Source organism: Vicugna pacos, unplaced genomic scaffold (genome assembly GCF_048564905.1).
Source record: "Vicugna pacos unplaced genomic scaffold, VicPac4 scaffold_123, whole genome shotgun sequence".
In the NCBI taxonomy this organism is placed as follows: domain Eukaryota; kingdom Metazoa; phylum Chordata; class Mammalia; order Artiodactyla; family Camelidae; genus Vicugna; species Vicugna pacos.
The window spans coordinates 268,613-285,868 of record NW_027328803.1 but is presented as its reverse complement, the minus strand read 5'-3'; the positions used below and the strand labels follow the sequence as shown (position 1 = coordinate 285,868).

Sequence of the window (17,256 nt, the reverse complement as noted above, 5' to 3'; positions counted from 1 at the left end):
TGGGACCAGGTTCTGACACATAGACTGACTTGTGAAAATGTATGTGAGTTCCACTCATTACCAGCTCCAGTGTTCCTTCTCTCTGTCTCTGTCTCTCAGTGCCTCTCTGAGTTGTCTCTCTCTCTGTTTCTCTGTCTCCCCCTGCTTCTCTGTGTTTCAGTCTGTCTGTCTCTTTTCCTGTATGTATGTGTGTATATATTTATGTGTATATGTGTGTATTTATGTGTGTGTATTGTACGGGTCCAGGGCAGGTCACTTCTGAAAATCCCTTGACGACATATTGATTATTTTGAATTCATGTTACTGAAGAAACATTATCTTTGAAAATTGTGCAAGCACTTTGGTGGGATCTTCTCTAAGGCTCAGCACTGCTAGGGAAGGGATGCACCTGTGGCACTTTGATGCATCCTACACCTTGTTCTGCCGGAGAGGAGCGTCCATTTGCTCTTCCTTCCAGGGTACCTCCTGGGGCCTCTGCCTGCTCACGTTGTCACCAGGGCTGGTTGTCACTGGGCTAAAGACCTGCCAGGGTGATGGTGGCCAATGCTGTCTCTGCAGTCTGTCTGTCTGCCTGTGTCCTCACCTGAGAGGTCAAGCATCTCCAGTACAAACCGGCCACCTGCACTGCCTCTCGTTGGAACTGACTCTGTGTGTTTTGTTTCTTTTCAGAACACTGGGCTTCAAGAGCTTTTTGGACCACAGGGATGTGAAGCTTTTTTCCGATCTTGGGTCATGAGGAAAGGTTTTTCCAGGCTGTGGTTTGTCTTTCCAGCTGTCTTTCTTGGCCTTTGTTTTCTGCTTTTGTTTGGATTTATTTTGCCACAAGAAGAGCTAAGCATCTCCCTTCTGGCTCTGGTTTCACAGTTAGAACAGCAGTGCCTACCCCGAGATTATACACAGAGTTACTAAAAGGGCTTCATTTGGTACGTCTCATCTTTAATCCATCTGGACTTTCCTCTCAAAATACAAAAATGCTAATTCACGTGAAAACAAAAAAAAAATAATTCACCCGTCCCTACTTAAGATATGTGGGCAGACAAACCAAAAAAAAGCCACCTTTTATACGATTTCATTGATAGGGAACCTCCAGGATAGGTAAAGACATAGAGAGAGAAAGGGGATTAGGGCTTGTCATGGGCTGGGGGAGGTAAGACGTGGGGTGCTCTTTGTATACAAGCTTTTACTTTGAGGAAGGAAATAGTCTGAAACAAGTGGTGCTGGTCTCACAGCACTGTGAATGCAATTAATGCTCCTTAAAATTGCACAATTTAAAATGGGAAAAGGCTAAACTTTATTCTTATATACTTAAAACAAAAATAGAATATAGTATAATAGAAAAGAAAAAATCTGACTCCATAGAAGATCTGTCCTTTTGGCTTTAACCCTTTGCCCTCTTTTCTAGGCTTAGTTTTACTAGCTCTGCACCTTTTGTAAAACAATGTTGCCTTTAGCCTTAAATATACAGAAGAGCCTACTTTCAAGGCTTTGATTTTTTAAGGATATTAACACTTTTGCACTTATATAAAGACAACAGGTTGTAGAATAGAAAACTACTTTTGTTTTGTTAGGGGATTTACAGAGGCACTATGACCTGGTCTACGTAAACAGCTGTAAACCAAGATAATGGCGGACTAATATCTTGGAGAACCATCTTCCCCATGTCAACTTCAGGCTCCTTTTCTACTAAAAAGGGGAGGGGCTGTGGTTGGTTGTTTCAAACTTGTTGGTGTAGGAATTCTTTGTTCTTGGAATCCTTTGCAGCTGTCCACGTGGGTCAGATCATGGTGTTCCTGCAAAACATGCAACAAAACAAACTTTTTCTATTCTGCAACTTGTTATCTTTATAGGAGTGCAAAGTGTTAATATCCTTAAAGCTCAGACTTTTGAGAATAGGCTCTCCTGTTTATTTCAGGCTAAAGGCAACACTGTTTTACAAAAAGTGCAGAGCTTGCAAGTCTAAGCCTAGATAACACGGCAGAGGGTTAAAGGAAAAGGAACAGATCCAATATGGAGTCAGATTTGTTCTTCTCTATTACAGTGACTTTTGGTGAGAGCTAAGTGGATGATTCCTGGGTGGGTCCTCCACTGTCCCAGGCTGGATTTCAGGCAGGATCCCTGCCAGACTCACCATGATTTTGGACCTAATCTACCACAGAGAAACTGAAAATTATTGGATTAAAATTACCTTTCAAAATCCCTTCAATTGCCTGTAAACTATACCACAGCAGGGGATGTCTCATTGGCCAGTCAACTGCCAGTCTCCCCTGATGCAAGGGACAAGTGTTGCGGCAAGATCCATGGTGGCCTGGCCAGTGCACCTTCCTACTTTGCTCTAAAGCTTTGGCTTCCTCACTTTGACACTTTAAAAGCTCCCTTCCCTCTTCCCTCTGGCCTGGTGTGAATGAACAAGTTCCCTGCACCCACCTGTGCTGAGTCCATGCCATGCACAAAGCCCCATGCACACAGCCCACCATCTGATGTCTAACCCTGGGATTAAGTGCATCCTCTGAACTCCCCCACCCCAAAGGTCCGCGTGCCCAGTGCCTCCGCCCTAGGAGTCCAGATCACCATCAGGACCATCAACCACCGAAAGCCCAAGGCCAGTGGCTGGCAGTCTGGGATCAACCTGACCCATCAGGTCAGTTCAGGCACAGGCTGCGGGGATCAGGGTGCCAAGGCAGGAATTGGAACCACCTTCATCCCAGCCTGCCTCACCCTGTAGCCTCAGACATTAACTCTGAAGGTGCACACTAGGCTCGATCCCCCACTGGTGGCAGTAGTCATCATTACTGGAGCACGGATTTCCCCACCCCAACCACAGGGTGAAGGGTGAGTGAGTGAGCTCAGGGTAGGGGTGCACTCAGATTTAAGGGGATCCCATGGTGTGGGGGTACAGGTTGAGAGGTGTGGGGCCCGATCAGAGTGGAAATGACCTGGCTGAGAGGTGAGGGGGATAATTTCAGGATGTTGGGTGTCCTGTGCTGAGGCATGAGGGGTAAGCTTGTGGGTGTAGGGGCCATAGGTTAGGACCTAGCAGGATGGAGTGTCAGGGCAGGGACCATGGTGTGAGGAGAAGGAGCCCTGTCTTCAAGGTCTGGTGGGAGACTGGGCCTGGCCAGTGGTGGGAGGGTAGTAACAGGGAGGGGAAGTTGAGCAGGGAAAGTGGGGCTGGGTGGGTGAGGCCTGGCCTAGGGCAGTCGTGGTTCTAGTTCAATGCCAGGACCCAGTCGGTGGCTGGGTGAAGGCTCTGGGGATGGAGACCCGGCGGGACAAGCAGGAGGGGCCCCACCTGGCTCCTCCCGGCCCCAGCGGCCAGGGCCGGTAAAGCAGGAGACCCACCCGAGCAGTTTGCGCTGCGGGCGGGAGGAGGAGGGGCGCACACGCGCAGACGGACAGACGCGCGGACGCCGGAACCCACCCAGAACGCGTGGAAGCTGGCGGCAGCCGGTTGCTCCTGGACCAGCTCCTGGAAGAGGAACACGGCCTGGGGCCTGGGCCGCCGCTTGCCCGCGGCTCGGCTGCCGCTGCCGGACAGTTAAGAGGGCGCTGGTGGGGGCGCGCTGCTCGGGGAGCCGGCGGGGGACGCCTGGGCTGTGCAGCTGAGGAGGCGCCCAGGGAGGGGTGCGGAGGTGAGGTCCCGGCCGCGCGTCCCGTTAGGACCCTGAGGCGGGTCCCAGCCACCGCTGTGGTTCGTGGTAACCCCGGTATTAGTAGTTCCTGAACACCGTGTTTTTGCCGCCGCTTATGCACGGGTTTAGGAGAGCAGGTACAGCCCCGGGAGTTGGGAGGGCACCGGACGGTTCCAGAGCATCTCCGACTGGCCCTCAGACGATGGCCTGCTCCTTGCAGGTGGGTGCGGTGCGGTCGCGGGGCCTCGGATGGAATGGGGACTGCCCCATGAGAGCCCATGGATTTGCTCCCATCTTACCTGCGGCCTGACCTTGGGGGCGGCCTCTAAAGACCCAGGTTAGTGGGACTCAGGTTACAGGTCATTCTGCTCCTGGGAGATGGGCTCGGTGCGATGAGTGTGCTGGGATGGCTGCAGCAGCAGCGGGAAATTGTTGCAACCCCCGCGCTCTCACAGGGCAGCCCCAATCCCGCCATCGCAGCTGCCGCCTTTCCCTGACAGCACAGCACCCGCCTTCCAGGAGCAGGCTGACCTGTAACCTGAGTTCCACGAACCTGAGACAGCAGAGGCCAAGCTCAGGCCATGCGCTGGGGAGTTTGAAGCAAATCCAAGGGCTCCCATGGGCAGACCCCATAACCCGCCACTGCCTTCAACCACACCGTGCCCTCCTCCCGAGAGCAGGCTGACCTGCGGACCGTGCCTGGAGCAGCAGAGGCCGAGCCCTGGACAGGCCATGGGGGAGATGGGGGCAAGTCTACCAGCTTGCCAGGTCGCTGCCCATCTCCCTGCCACTGCCCCAGGTTCGTGGATCAGTTGTTTTCAAGTCAGTGGTTTCCTGAGATGCAGGCGTGGTGCAGTCAGGTGGCGGGGGCTGCAGGGAGGGGTGCTGCCCCAAGGGGAGCAGGTGGACTTGCTCCCATCTCCCCTAGGGCCAGACCTGGGGACGGCCTCTGCTGCCCCAGGTTTGCAGGACGCATGTCATGTCAGCCTGTCCCTGGGAGGAAAGCTCAGTGTACTCGGGGCAGCCTCAGTGGCTGACAAGGATTTTAGAAGTGGGCTCTAGCCCAGCATAACTAACTCTCCTTTCTTCTCCTGCTTCCTCAGTTGGTGGCTGTATCAGCTTTTTCATTATAGGTTATTGCTAGATAATGAACATAGGTTTCTGTGCTATATAGAAGAAACTTAATTTAAAATCTCTTTTTATATATAGTGGCTGACATTTGTAAATCTCGAACTCCCAAATTTATCCCTTCCTATCCCCTTTCCCTGGTAACCTTGATTGTTTACTAAGTCTGCAAGTCTGTTTCTGTTCTGTAGATGAGTTCACAGTGTCTTTTTCTCTCTTTTTTTACATTGCACATATGAGTGGTATCATTTGGTATTTTTCTGTTTCTGGCTGCTTTCACTTAGAATGACGATCTCTAGCTCCATCCATGTTGCTGCAAATGGTTTTATTTTGTCCTATTCATGGTAGAGTAGTATTCCAGTGTATAAATATGCCACAACTTCTTTATCCAGTCATCTGTTGCTACATTTAGCTTTCCTCCATGTCTCGGCTCTTGTATACAGTGGTGCTGTGAATACTGGTGTGCAGGTATCTTTTCACATTGGAGTTCTTTCCAGTTATATACCCAGATGTGGGATTGCTGGGTCATAGGGTAAGTCTACTTTTAGTTTTTTCAGGGATTTCCATGCTTTCCATAATGACTACACCAAACTAGATTCCCACCAGCAGTGTAAGAGGGTACCCTTCACTCTACAGCCTCTCTAGCATTTATCATTCATGAACTTTTGAGCGATGGCCATTCTGAATGATGGGAGCTGATACTTAATTATAGTTTTGATTTGAATTTCTCAGTTTATTAGTGATATCGAGCATTCTTTCATGTGCCTATTGGCCATTTGTGTCTTCATTGGAGAAATGCTTGTTTAGGTCTTCTGCCTATTTTAAGATTGAGTTGTTTGTTTTTTTGTTATTAAGTTGTATGAGCTGTTATATATATTCTGAAAATTAAGCCTCTGTTAGTCGTATCATTTGCAAATATTTTCTCCCATTCGTAGGTTGTTGTTTCCTTTTGTTTTACTTATGGTTGTCTTTGCTGTGAAGAAATTTATGAGTTTAATTATGTACCTTTTGTTTATTTTTTCTCTTATTTCCATTGCCTGGGTAGATTACCCTAGGAGAATGTTGCTAAGATTTATGTCAGATAATGTTTTGCCTATGTTTTTTTAGGAGATTTATCATGTCTTGTCCATCTGCATCTTAAGCCTGTACTCAACATCTGTGCTTCAGTTTTGAATTTTGAGCTTCTTAGAGAAAACCTACTCTTAGCTCATACGTCAGATTCAACATGTCTAAAGCTGATTTCATAATCTTTTTTCTTGCAGCGTCTCCACTTATTCAGTGGGATAATCATTCTTTCGGTCTTGAATACACAAAGGCTTGGAGTGGTCTTTGATTTATCTTTCTCTCACCACCCTCCACATTTTGTCAGCTTCTTGAACTGTATGTTTTTGGTTTCAAGTGTCTATTCTGATTGCTGAAACTCTGATGAAGAGCTTTCATCCCTGATACATGAATTTTTCCTTCTGCTGAATTCTTGGATATTCTCTCCCCCCCTTTCAGTCAACCTACAGTTTTGGTGCTCCCACATCTACAGTCAAGTCAAAGACTTAACACAACCAGATCTCAGCCAGGGAGTCTCGACCCTTCATCATTTTGGACTTACCTTATTTGTTCCAATCATTATGTAACTTAGCCTCCTAGGGTAACCTGTGCCTTATTAAAAACCAGGAGTCACCAGCCTTTTCCTATCCAGTCCTCAGTTAAAACAGCTTAGAATTGCCCTGAGAACTAGTTGGAGCCCCATCCCCTTCATAGAGTCTTCCCTAGTTATTCCAAATACTTCTAGCTCCTCTTTGTATTCCTGTACTGTTTATGATCAGTAGTCTGTAATCTTGGATTTGAGTACTGACTTGGTACCATTCCTGGGTGGTTTCCAATGTGTCTCCTCACTTAGCTGGTAACTGGAGAAGACTCACTTGTTCAGCCTCCTTTATACCCCTCACCCTGCTTAGCATCGGGCAATAACAGGCATCCAGGCAGTGCTTACCTTCTTTATTTATTCGCAGTGGTGGTGGTGTGGATTATAGCTAATAACTATTAATTCAGTGTTGCAATTAAAAAAGAAAGCCAAGAAAATCCATAAAACTTTATCTCCATGTTCAGTTTAGTGCTTTACCTCAATAGTTTTCTTAAGACTGTGTTTACATTCACATAGTGTTCAGTGCTTGTACAGTTCCCTGAGGCAAGCAGGTGAGATGTCATTATGTTTGACTTTCATGTTACATTTCATATTGGATATATTTGTGCAATGACAAAACCTTCTTTTATAAGTAAACAGCCGGAAGCCCAGAGAGACTAAGAGCCTAACCCAGGGTCACCTGGTTAGTGTTTGGCACAGGCCAGGACCGCAGTTCACATCTTCCAGCTGATCCTCTTCCAGTGCCTTTTCATTCCACTGCTGGGAAATGTAGCCCCATCAGCCAAACGGCCAAGTCACATTGCTGCCCCTTTACCTGCCAGTGATGGCAGTGCTTCAAAAAGTGGCAAAGGAAAGGTCAGAAATAGGAGTGATAAAAGACATGGAAGTGCTGGAAATGGATCCTCAACCTCCTCCTCCCTACTTGAGCGCCACACAAGTGTCCCACTCTGACAGTGCTGTTCATTGTTTATAACATAGCCTTAAAATCAGACTGATCTTTTATAGGGCATGCTTTTATCCTGGTCCCTTTCCTACTAGTAGTCACCGTCATGGGCAGAAAGTGCCTGGCTGTGCTCTGTTTGTCACGTAGGTGGGAGGGAAAGTGGGAGAGGGAGTTGGTTGAACTGAAGCCGAGCTTTTTACAGCTCTGTTTTTCTAGGACCAGAGCAGTTCCACTCTTGCTTTCATCACCTCTCCACCTCCGAGTCCCAGCCACCCATTCCTGCCTGCTTCCCCACATGCCACATCCTGGGGGAGGACAGAGAGTTGGGCAATGCCCCCTCCGCCCTCTGCTCTGGGAGGTGCAGGAGTCTGCATTAACTTTTGAGCTGTTTTGGTAATTGGGCTTTTCCAGCTTTTCTAGACATCTCCTTTCCAGCTCTGAGAAATTGGAGATGTAACTTAACCATACATGGACTATACTAATGTATTCAGTGACATTAGTGTCATGTTGTCTATAATTGTGTTCTGTGACTGGATAGGAGGTTTTTTATCTCACAGGATGCTTCACATCTAATTCTAAAGTCCTAGAGGCTTGCAGGTGTAATCCAAGTTCTTACATGTCTGTAAGGTAGACATGAACATTATTTGATAATATGACCATATGTTCATAGATTACGGTTAGTCCACCGGCTCTGTATCTCATGAAAGTTTAAATACCAAACGCTTGAAGACAATTTGCGGGCCATGTCTTTTTGCCTGTAAGTAGTTGCAAAAACTGAAATCACAACTCTACCACAAGCCACAGTTTTTCCCAGTAGAGAAAGCCCTCTAATTTTACAACCTCTAAGTAATGCAGTGGTCCTTTGAGTGAGATGAGGGATGCCAGAGTATTTTTTGGGACACTAGTGTGGCATGACAAGTATTCTGGGACTGGTTACAGTTGAATCTCTACTTCCTATATCCTGGACTGATTACAGAGGCAATGTTAGTGCGGTAACTATCTTGTGAATGCAAGTGTAGCTAGGAAGACAACAGAGAAAATAGAAGGGATATAAAGAAATGGAGGGACTTCATAGCAGTACAAATGGTGACTTTGACACCACCAGCTGCTGATGTGAACTTGGCAAGAATTTGTGAGAAGTGGTGGGTGTCATTGCAAGCAGGAGAGTCCTGCAGCTTTTGGGGTGAACAGGCAAAGGGGAGAGCAGATATGGTGGCTATCCAGGGGCTATTTTTGTCCTGAATGTGAAAGTGTCCAGTCCCCTGTTCAATTTTGCAGCCACAACTTCACATGACTCAGGGCATTATTTCCACCAGAATACCATAAAAATATAAACAACCTCTGTTTCCCAAAGTGTTTGTTCTCGATCTGAGATGACTGTCCTGTGCTGGTAGGTAAGTGGGCGATGGGGCCTATTACATCACCCCCTCTCACTAGAAGTCTACCTCGCTGCTTTTCAACCTACTCCTAGAGGTGCTGTCATTCTGTTACACCTAGGCCTGTAAGACCGTCTTGCCTGAATCCTCACGTGAAGAGGGATGGTTATGTGCAGTTTTAAAAAATTGCTTGGGTCATGTGGTCCTTTGTTCCTTCCATTGGAAATCACTATTCCAGAGCAAATAGTATGCATCTATACAAACTATATTGTTTGTAAGATGTCTTTAGAGGTTTTGCAGTAGGTTTAAATATTTGCTTGGTGATGGCATCTTGATTGATTGAAGGAGGCAACCCTCACTAGGGGCATTGTGTGCTTTCTGTCTGAGAGTTCCTTTACTGGCAGCAGAGTGTTCGTAGGCAGAGTTAGAAAGTTACCTGATCTGAGAAGCCGAATTTGCCCACAGCTGGGAATTGGCGGAAGAGTCTGTTATGGAAGGAAAGCTTTAGGATTATCTGGTAGCAGAGTTCTGGGATCCAAACCCTGGGAAACCTCAGCTTTTGTAGAGTATGTTCTGTAACAATAGGCTATAGGATAATTTTTACACTTGTTATAGGATGTAGAGTTGGGGAAAGGCTTAAAAGTGCAAGAACCTTAAAAGAGAATCTCCGAATATTTTAAAGAAGACAGTTCTCAGAATGAGAGCTTTTCTGGAAAAGACTAGCTCTTCACTTCACAGGGGAAGCAGGGAGCAGGTGTAACTGCACTTACGGTAACTTAAAAGGTAAACCTTACCCTCCCACTTAGCTGTTTCCTGGTGTAGGTTCATCTCCCACATCTGTAGTTTTAGACCTGATGTGTCATTTTCTGGTACTCCATTCTGCTTCTTAGTGAGAGACTGACCCAAAGTCACATAGCAATTGAAAAATTGCGCAAAGGACTTTATTGTTAAAAATGTAGACGTGTGGCAGGGTGCTGCATTTGCAAGTGACTTTCAGTACAGAGACCACTGAAAAGAATGCAGTGTTATTTCTTATTTTATTCCTTTAAGCCTTTGAATAGAAGGTTTTCTTTGCAGAGTGTCTGGAGTACATCAGAACAAGCAGGAACTAAAATAGCTTTAAGAAAGCTCCAGTATAGACGTTGCTTATAGTGTGGTATCTGTCTTATGTTAATTCTTTAAAGCAGGAAGTTGTAACTCTCAATTTCTTAAGCAAATATAAACATTCTTGACCCTTATTGACGTTCTTTGTTGGGTGAAGCTGCTTTTGCTTCCATTCTGAGCATTGAAAGGCCTTCTATGATACTTCTACCACTCCTCAGTATTTTATTTTCCCTCTGTTGTGAACTTGTTTTTAAACTTGAAGCATATATAAATATCACTAACTTGCTACATATGTAGATATTCTGTGTTACATACTCAGAAAGTTTGTGTACATCACACGTATCTACATAATTCCCCCCTTTCCAACTGTGTTCCTGATGAAAGGATGGTGGGAAATGGCATTATGGGGATATGTCTTACAGTACACAGTGTTTCCCCTGTTCCCTCTACCATATCTGGATGTTCTTTCATCTTTCAGCTTCTAGACTTACTAGCTCTTTTTCTTAAGCCAGGTGTATCTCATCCCCCTGCGCACACACACATGTGTACACACACACACACACACACACATTCTACTGTAGGGAGTAGTGTGCACCATCCAATTCTCCCACTCCAGCTCTGGACCCACACACTGGAGGCAGTGTCTTGCACGAATTAATTTGTAAGTTGCTTTTTAAAACTCGAGTGGTCAGGAAATAGGACTGATATCCACACCTAGTAGGCAGGCCCTCAAGGACAACTTCTATGGTTAATGCCAGGTTATCTTAATGTTTGAGTACCTGGGTTTCATGTCTTCCTGTGCCACCTGTGTGACCCATGATTCCCACATTTCTGTCTCCTGCTAGAATTTTTCTCTCCAACTCTGGACTCTTACAATCTTCTGCTGATTTGACATCTTCACTTGAAACTCTGATATCTTAAAAGCAACATGTGTAAAAACTGAGCTCTTTGTTCTCCTACACCCCAAACTGGTTCTTCCTGCAACCTCCCCCATTCAGTTAGTGGAAACTTAATCCATCCAGCTGCTTGGGTCAAAAAACTTGGAGTTATTCTGACTTTCACTGACATACCACATGAATTCTGTCAATAGATCTGGTTTAACACTGCCTTTAAAACATATCCAGAACCCAGCCACTTCTCACCATGGTTCCTGCCTCCACTGCTGCTTCCCTACCCTGAGCCACTGTCCTCTCCTCCTGCACAGCCCTTCTCAGAGGCTTCCCTCCTTTCATGTCTGACCCGTTTCGACTATTCTCACCTGGCAGTCAAGTGAGCCTCGAAAACCTAAGTTAGATTGTGTCGTCCTTCTGCAGTGCCTCCCCATTTCACTCTGGGTAAAAGCCACAGTCCTTACAACGTCCTCCAAGGCCATACAGGATCTGCACTGACCCTTCTCTGCAGCTCCAGCCGTGCCCCCATTCTGGAACATGCGAAGTGCACGCTGGGCTCGGTGATGGTTATTCCGTCCACCTGGGACTTCTCACCTCCAAGTCTTAGTTCTAACCTCAGTCCTCAGTGTGGCCTGCTCTGGTATTTAATACAACATCACCCTCATCCCATACCCTAAACTCTCTTTACCTTGCCCTTTTTTGATTTTTCCATGGTTCCTCTTTCCTAACATGCCACCTCCTCTGCTGCTCTGTTGTGTGAATTGTCATCTCCACCCCCATCCCAGCTAGACTCCAACAAAGCTCCGTGAGGACAGGACTTTTGTATTGTTTATTTATCTATTCCAACTGCCTAGACTAGTCCTGGGTACATAGTAGGCAATCAAAAATTATTTGCTGAATAAATTAAAAGACTATTTTAAAAATGAATCATCCTTTCAGGAATGGGTGAGGATAGGAAGCTGCATCAAGGACAATGGTGCAGTAAATAATGATATTTGCCTGTTGTTCTTTGTGTGATTTATATATGTGTTTTAGTCTTAATTTTGTATCCCAGTTTCTTAATTTAATATCTGTATTAAGGTGTAATTTACAGGCCATGAAATTCACACATTATAATTGTACAAGTCAGCCATTTTAGCTATTTCTAGATTTGTGCAACTTTGTCCTCACAAAGTCCCCTTGTGTCCGTCCATATGCAGTTTGCCCCCCCTCAGTGGCACCCTGATTTTATTTCTTTTTTTTTTTTGGCAATCACATCTCAAACGGATAATTTACACAGCAGTACTAATATAGCTTTGCACTTTTAGAAATGACACACTTAAATATGAAATTAGCGGTCATTGCTGAATGTAGGTAGCAGTATCAGACATTGGTGAGAAGAATGGACCTGAGTGTCAGACTGGCTGCAGTCTTACCCAGCTCCACCATTTACCAAGTTACCCAAATTATTTTCTGCCTCAAGCTCTTTATCTGTTATATGGGGGTAATAATAGCAGCTTACAGAGTTGTTGTGAGGATTAAGCAAACAGGGAAACAAAATTTAGTATAGTGGCCTGCTTATGTTATTACCTAAGAAATGGGCTTATGTTATTACCTAAGAAATAGCCTTGCAGGTAGAGGGCAAAATTCAAATCAGTTTCTAAAGTATATGTAAAATATAATCCAGTTCCTGCCTGGTTTGTAAACACTTATGCCTACTGAAGAATTTAAAAGCAGGCTAATTTCCAACAGAAAAGATCATTTCTCAGCATTTCTTTCAAAGAGAGCTGCAAAATCACTTTTACTAACTAAATGTTCCATGCCCAACTCTGACAGAAATTTGACAACAGGGACGTAATTATCTACATTTTTGTTAAAATGATGCTGACCATCAGGAAGTGTTCTCAATTATATTTTAGCCTTTATGTTGAGAAATACTGTGAGACTTCTTCTAAATTAATGGGTGGGGGCATTCATTGTAGCTCTTGTAGCCTGATAAGCCTGCACTAAATTATCTTTTTTAAACTTTTAATTAAAGTAATAAATTAATTTTTTGCTGGGGGTGGTAATTAGGTTTTTATTTATTTATTTTATTTTTAGAAGAATTACTGGAGATTGAACCCAGGCCCTTGTGCATGCTAAGAACATGATCTTTCACTTGAGCTATACCCTCCCCCCTAAATTATCTTTAATAAGGTCTTTTTCTCTGTTTTGTTACTTTATGTACAGAAGCACAAAGCAGGGTCATCAGAAGCCTCTCAATCACAAAGATGATAGTAGTGAAAAACATTGCGCAGTGACAGTGAATCCTTGGCATATGAAGAAAGATTGTAAAGTCCTGAATGAATTAAGAAGGTATTGTTACCTTAACATACATGTAAGCATGGCTCTCTTACCTTAATTTTTCACTTTATAATGAAAATAATCCCCACCTGTCAAGGTTGCTTTGTTTGATAGAGGGAATATCTAAACCCTTTTCTGCAAGTTTTTTAAATAAGTAAGAGCAGTTAATTTATCAGAAGTGTGAATGGTGTAATCTGGTCTGTGTAGTATGGTAGCCACCAGCCACATGTGGCTATTGTGAATTGAGATGTTCTATAAGTGGAAAATACATAATAGATTTTCAAGACTTTGTACAACAAAAATAATGTAAAATATTATTAATAAGTTTTAAAAGTGTCAATCACACTTTTGAAATGATAGTATATTGGATATTTTGGGATAAATGTAATTATTACTGGAATTAATTTCACTTGTTCCTTTTTATTTTCTAAATGGGATTACTGGAAAATTGTGACTTGCACTATGTTTCTGTTGACAGTGCTGGCTTCTAACTTATTGCAAATAATATGAAAAGAAAACTTTGATTAAAAATTTTGTAATTGAGTAGTTGATTTGCATCATATTAGTTTCAGGTGTACAAAACAGAGGCTCAACATTTTTATAGATTATATTCCATTTAAAGTCACCATAAAATAATGGCTATATTTCCCTGTGCTGTATGATACAGCCCTGTAACCTATCCATTTTATACTTAGTACTTTTTACCTCTCAATCCCCTAACCCCTTCCTGCCTCCCCTCTTCTCCTTCTCCCCATTGGTAACCACCAGTCTGTTCTGTGTACCTGTGAGTCTATTTCTGTTTTATTATAGTCATTAATTTGTTTTATTTTTTAGATATACATATAAGTTAATACATAGAATATTTGTTTTTCTTTCTCTGACTTATTTCACTTAGCATAATACCCTGTAGGTCCATCCATGTTATTGCAAATGTCATTATTTTATTTTTTAGTGGCTGAACAGTATTCCATTTGTGTGTGTGTTCATGTGTATATATGCGTGTGTATATATATGCATACATGTATATATACTATATATATATATATATAATATACCACAACTTCTTTATCCAGTCATCTGTCAGTGAACATTTGGGTTGTTTCAGTGTCTTGGCTATTTTAAATTGTGCTGCTGTGAACATTGGGGTGCATGTGTCTTTTTGAATTAAATTTTTCTCCAAACATATATCCATGAATGGGATTGCTGGATCACACGGAAGTCTATTTTCATTTTTTTATGGAACCTCTTTTCTGTCCTTCATAGAGGCTGCACCAATTTACATTCCCACCAACCGAGTAGGAGGGTTCCTTTTTCTCTTAAAAGGTAAAAAATTCTCTACATTTACCTACTTTCCTTTCAGTTTAGGACACAGTTTGGCAAAAGCAAGATAGAATTTAATAGGAGTAAATACAGTATTTATTTTGAATGTCCATGCATTATGGATAGATATGTTATTGATGAGTTGGTTCCCTATTTTTGTAGGTGCAGATGTTTTTATAGCTTCACAGACATTTCAGTCTTGCAGAGAGAAAAATTTCTTTGTATTTTGCTGAACTTGTCCGGGTGTCTTTATCGGATTTGGTCCAGGCCTGCAGAGGTGAATACACATCCAAACCTGAACCATTTGAATGTCTGCAAGATATTAAGAGTCTAGAATATCAGATCTGGACTGTAACTCTGGTAAATGACATCAGTGACTGGACTCAAGAAAACTCCATTTGAGGGCAAAACCTTTCATAAGCCAAAAAGGCTTTGAAACTGTGGCAAAGCCAGAGACTTTTGTGCGCCACTTATGGCCACAAACCCATGAGGACAACCACAGGCCTTCTGGAGTGCCAAGGAAATTCCATGTGAGGAGTCCAGCACTCACAGGAATCCAACAAGTCCCTGTCTGCCAGAGCACCTTCATTGCTACTGTGCTGTTTTGAGTAAATGTCTTTTCATCAGGTTCAAATTGGTTTGTTGTTATTTTTTTGCATAAAAAAACAAATTCTTGTTCCCTGGTGTAAGTAAAAGCCTAACACTTTCTGATTTCTTTTGACAGAGAAAATATGAGCCTGTGGATCTAACCTCATCTGTGATGGTCTGCAGCTGGGAGCAACCAGATCAGTGTCAGTCCCCTTGCAGCCATTGGCTGGGAGCCTGCATGTTCCTTGGAATGGTATTTGAAACATGTCACACTAGCCGTGCCTTTGCTGTGGGCTGGGAGGCGAGTCAGTCAGAATCTGCATTATGGAATGTAAGTTTCAGATCCACAGCTAGGAGATCTTTTTTAATAGCCAGAGAATATAGTCATAAATATATCTATTAATGTATTTATGCAAGAACCTTTTTAAAGATTTTTTTATTATAAAAAGTTACCCCCAAAATTGAAAGTGAAAGAACAGTGGAATTAAAAACCATCTGTACCTTAATTATATATAAAGGATCATAAAATCCTTCTAAACTTTTTTTTGTTCAAATGAAGATATTTTTCCCTTCCAAAAAGGAAAATTATTATTTCACATTTTTTTTGTTTTCTCCTTTTATTATATATTCCATATCAATAAATATAAATCTTTTAAATCCCTTTTAATGGCTGTTTAACAATATATTGAACAGATATGTAAATAGTTCTAGGTTTCAGAAATTTAAAAAATTGTCATTACAATACCACTGCAAAGAATATTTTGGTGTTTCTATTTTTAGTTACTAATTTGGACTAAAAATTAACAAGTTTGCTTTTCTTTATCTAAAACATTGGTTATTTTATAAAGGAACTGTAAGGAATTTAAAAAACTTTTCAGTAATTTCAACAAAGAAATTATCTTTAAGGCAAAAATGTATGATGTATTGCAAATCTATTTTTATTATATCTTCACTTTTACCAGTGTGACATATGTGTGTGTTTGCACAAGTGCTTTAACTACCAGCAACGTAGGAAAAATCTGTATACTAAAAATGTGAAAATATTTTCCTGGTTTGTGTTTTCATTCTCCCAATATAGGTTTTGGATGACAAGCTTGTATTTGCAAAAGTACACCCCCTGTGGGAGGTGTTCTGTACATACGCTGAGATACTGCACATAATATTGCCTCTGAAGCCCAATGATTTGAAAACCCGGTCCTCAGCCTTTGATAACTTCCGCTGTTTGATGAAAGTCCTCCAAGTGGATGAAAGTATCAACAACCGGAACAAGAGTTTTTCATTGCCCTATTTGAGAAGAGCTCCATGAAAGACTTTTATATTCAGGATAGAGATACATTCTTCAATCCAACCACCAGAAACCGCATTGTAAGTCTAAACCGAGTTTAGCTGCTGTCTTGGGGGTGATTTAGAACCTGCTGTTGAATTATCAGTGATTTGGTTTGGTTGGTTTGATTTGGTTTTTAAAAGCTGCCCATAAAAAGGAAAAAAGAGAAAGAAAAGAAATATGCCTACAGATTCCTGTTAGGATAGTAAACAGTGGCTGGTTAGTTACCTTGTATAAGCCACAAGCTCTCTTAGAACATTTTTAGGTTTACTTCATCCTTTCTCAGGTCAAGTATCAAGTAAGGGACAGTGTTAAAAAAAATTCAGGATTAACAGGTTTGTGAGCTCCAGGATTTGCAAGGCAGCTTTCCCTCCCCATGGTGTAAGTCAAATGGCAGAATTGAAATAAAGCACCTCATGTATCCTCCGGTGTTAACAGGAAAAGGCTAATCTTCTTGACCTTGTTTCTTCCTGGGTAAAATGAAGATAATATATCAGGAGGCGACAAGCTCATTTAAGGCAGGAAACATGTTGTCTTGTTTACTGCTGAATCTCAGGCACCGGGAAGGCTGAGTTTAACGAGTGAATGAATGAACTGTACTTCCCCCACATTTACCATGTGGGACAGTGAGGATTAGCAGCTAAGAGCATAGACTCTAGAGGGGAGGGCACAGCTCAAGTGATGGGGCACATGCTTAGCAAGCATAAGGTCCTGGGTTCAGCCCCCATCACGTCCTCTAAAATAGACATATAACCCTAATTACCTCCCCACCCCCCACCAGAATTACCTTATTATCTCCCCACCACCAAAAAAAAAAAAAAAAAGAGAAGTGGCCAAGAGCGTAGACTCAAGCTGGAACACCTGTGTTGGTTTCTCGCTGTCGACCTTGTAAATGTCATTTACCCTCTGTGTCTATCAAGTTCCTCACCAATAAAATGGGGATAATTGTAGTACCCACCTCGTAGAGATGCTATGGGGATTAATGAATCTGTGTCA

The 17,256-nt window shown here is 42.9% G+C and overlaps 1 long non-coding RNA gene across 1 annotated transcript; it reads left to right on the top strand.

The window, feature by feature from the left end:
- Positions 1–3,428: 3,428 nt before the first annotated feature.
- LOC140695023 (uncharacterized) lies at positions 3,429–16,290 on the top strand. Its single transcript, XR_012070713.1, has 5 exons — positions 3,429–3,629; positions 12,915–13,062; positions 14,292–14,351; positions 15,073–15,267; positions 16,015–16,290. It is a non-coding gene; the product is annotated as an uncharacterized lncRNA (long non-coding RNA).
- Positions 16,291–17,256: the final 966 nt, after the last annotated feature.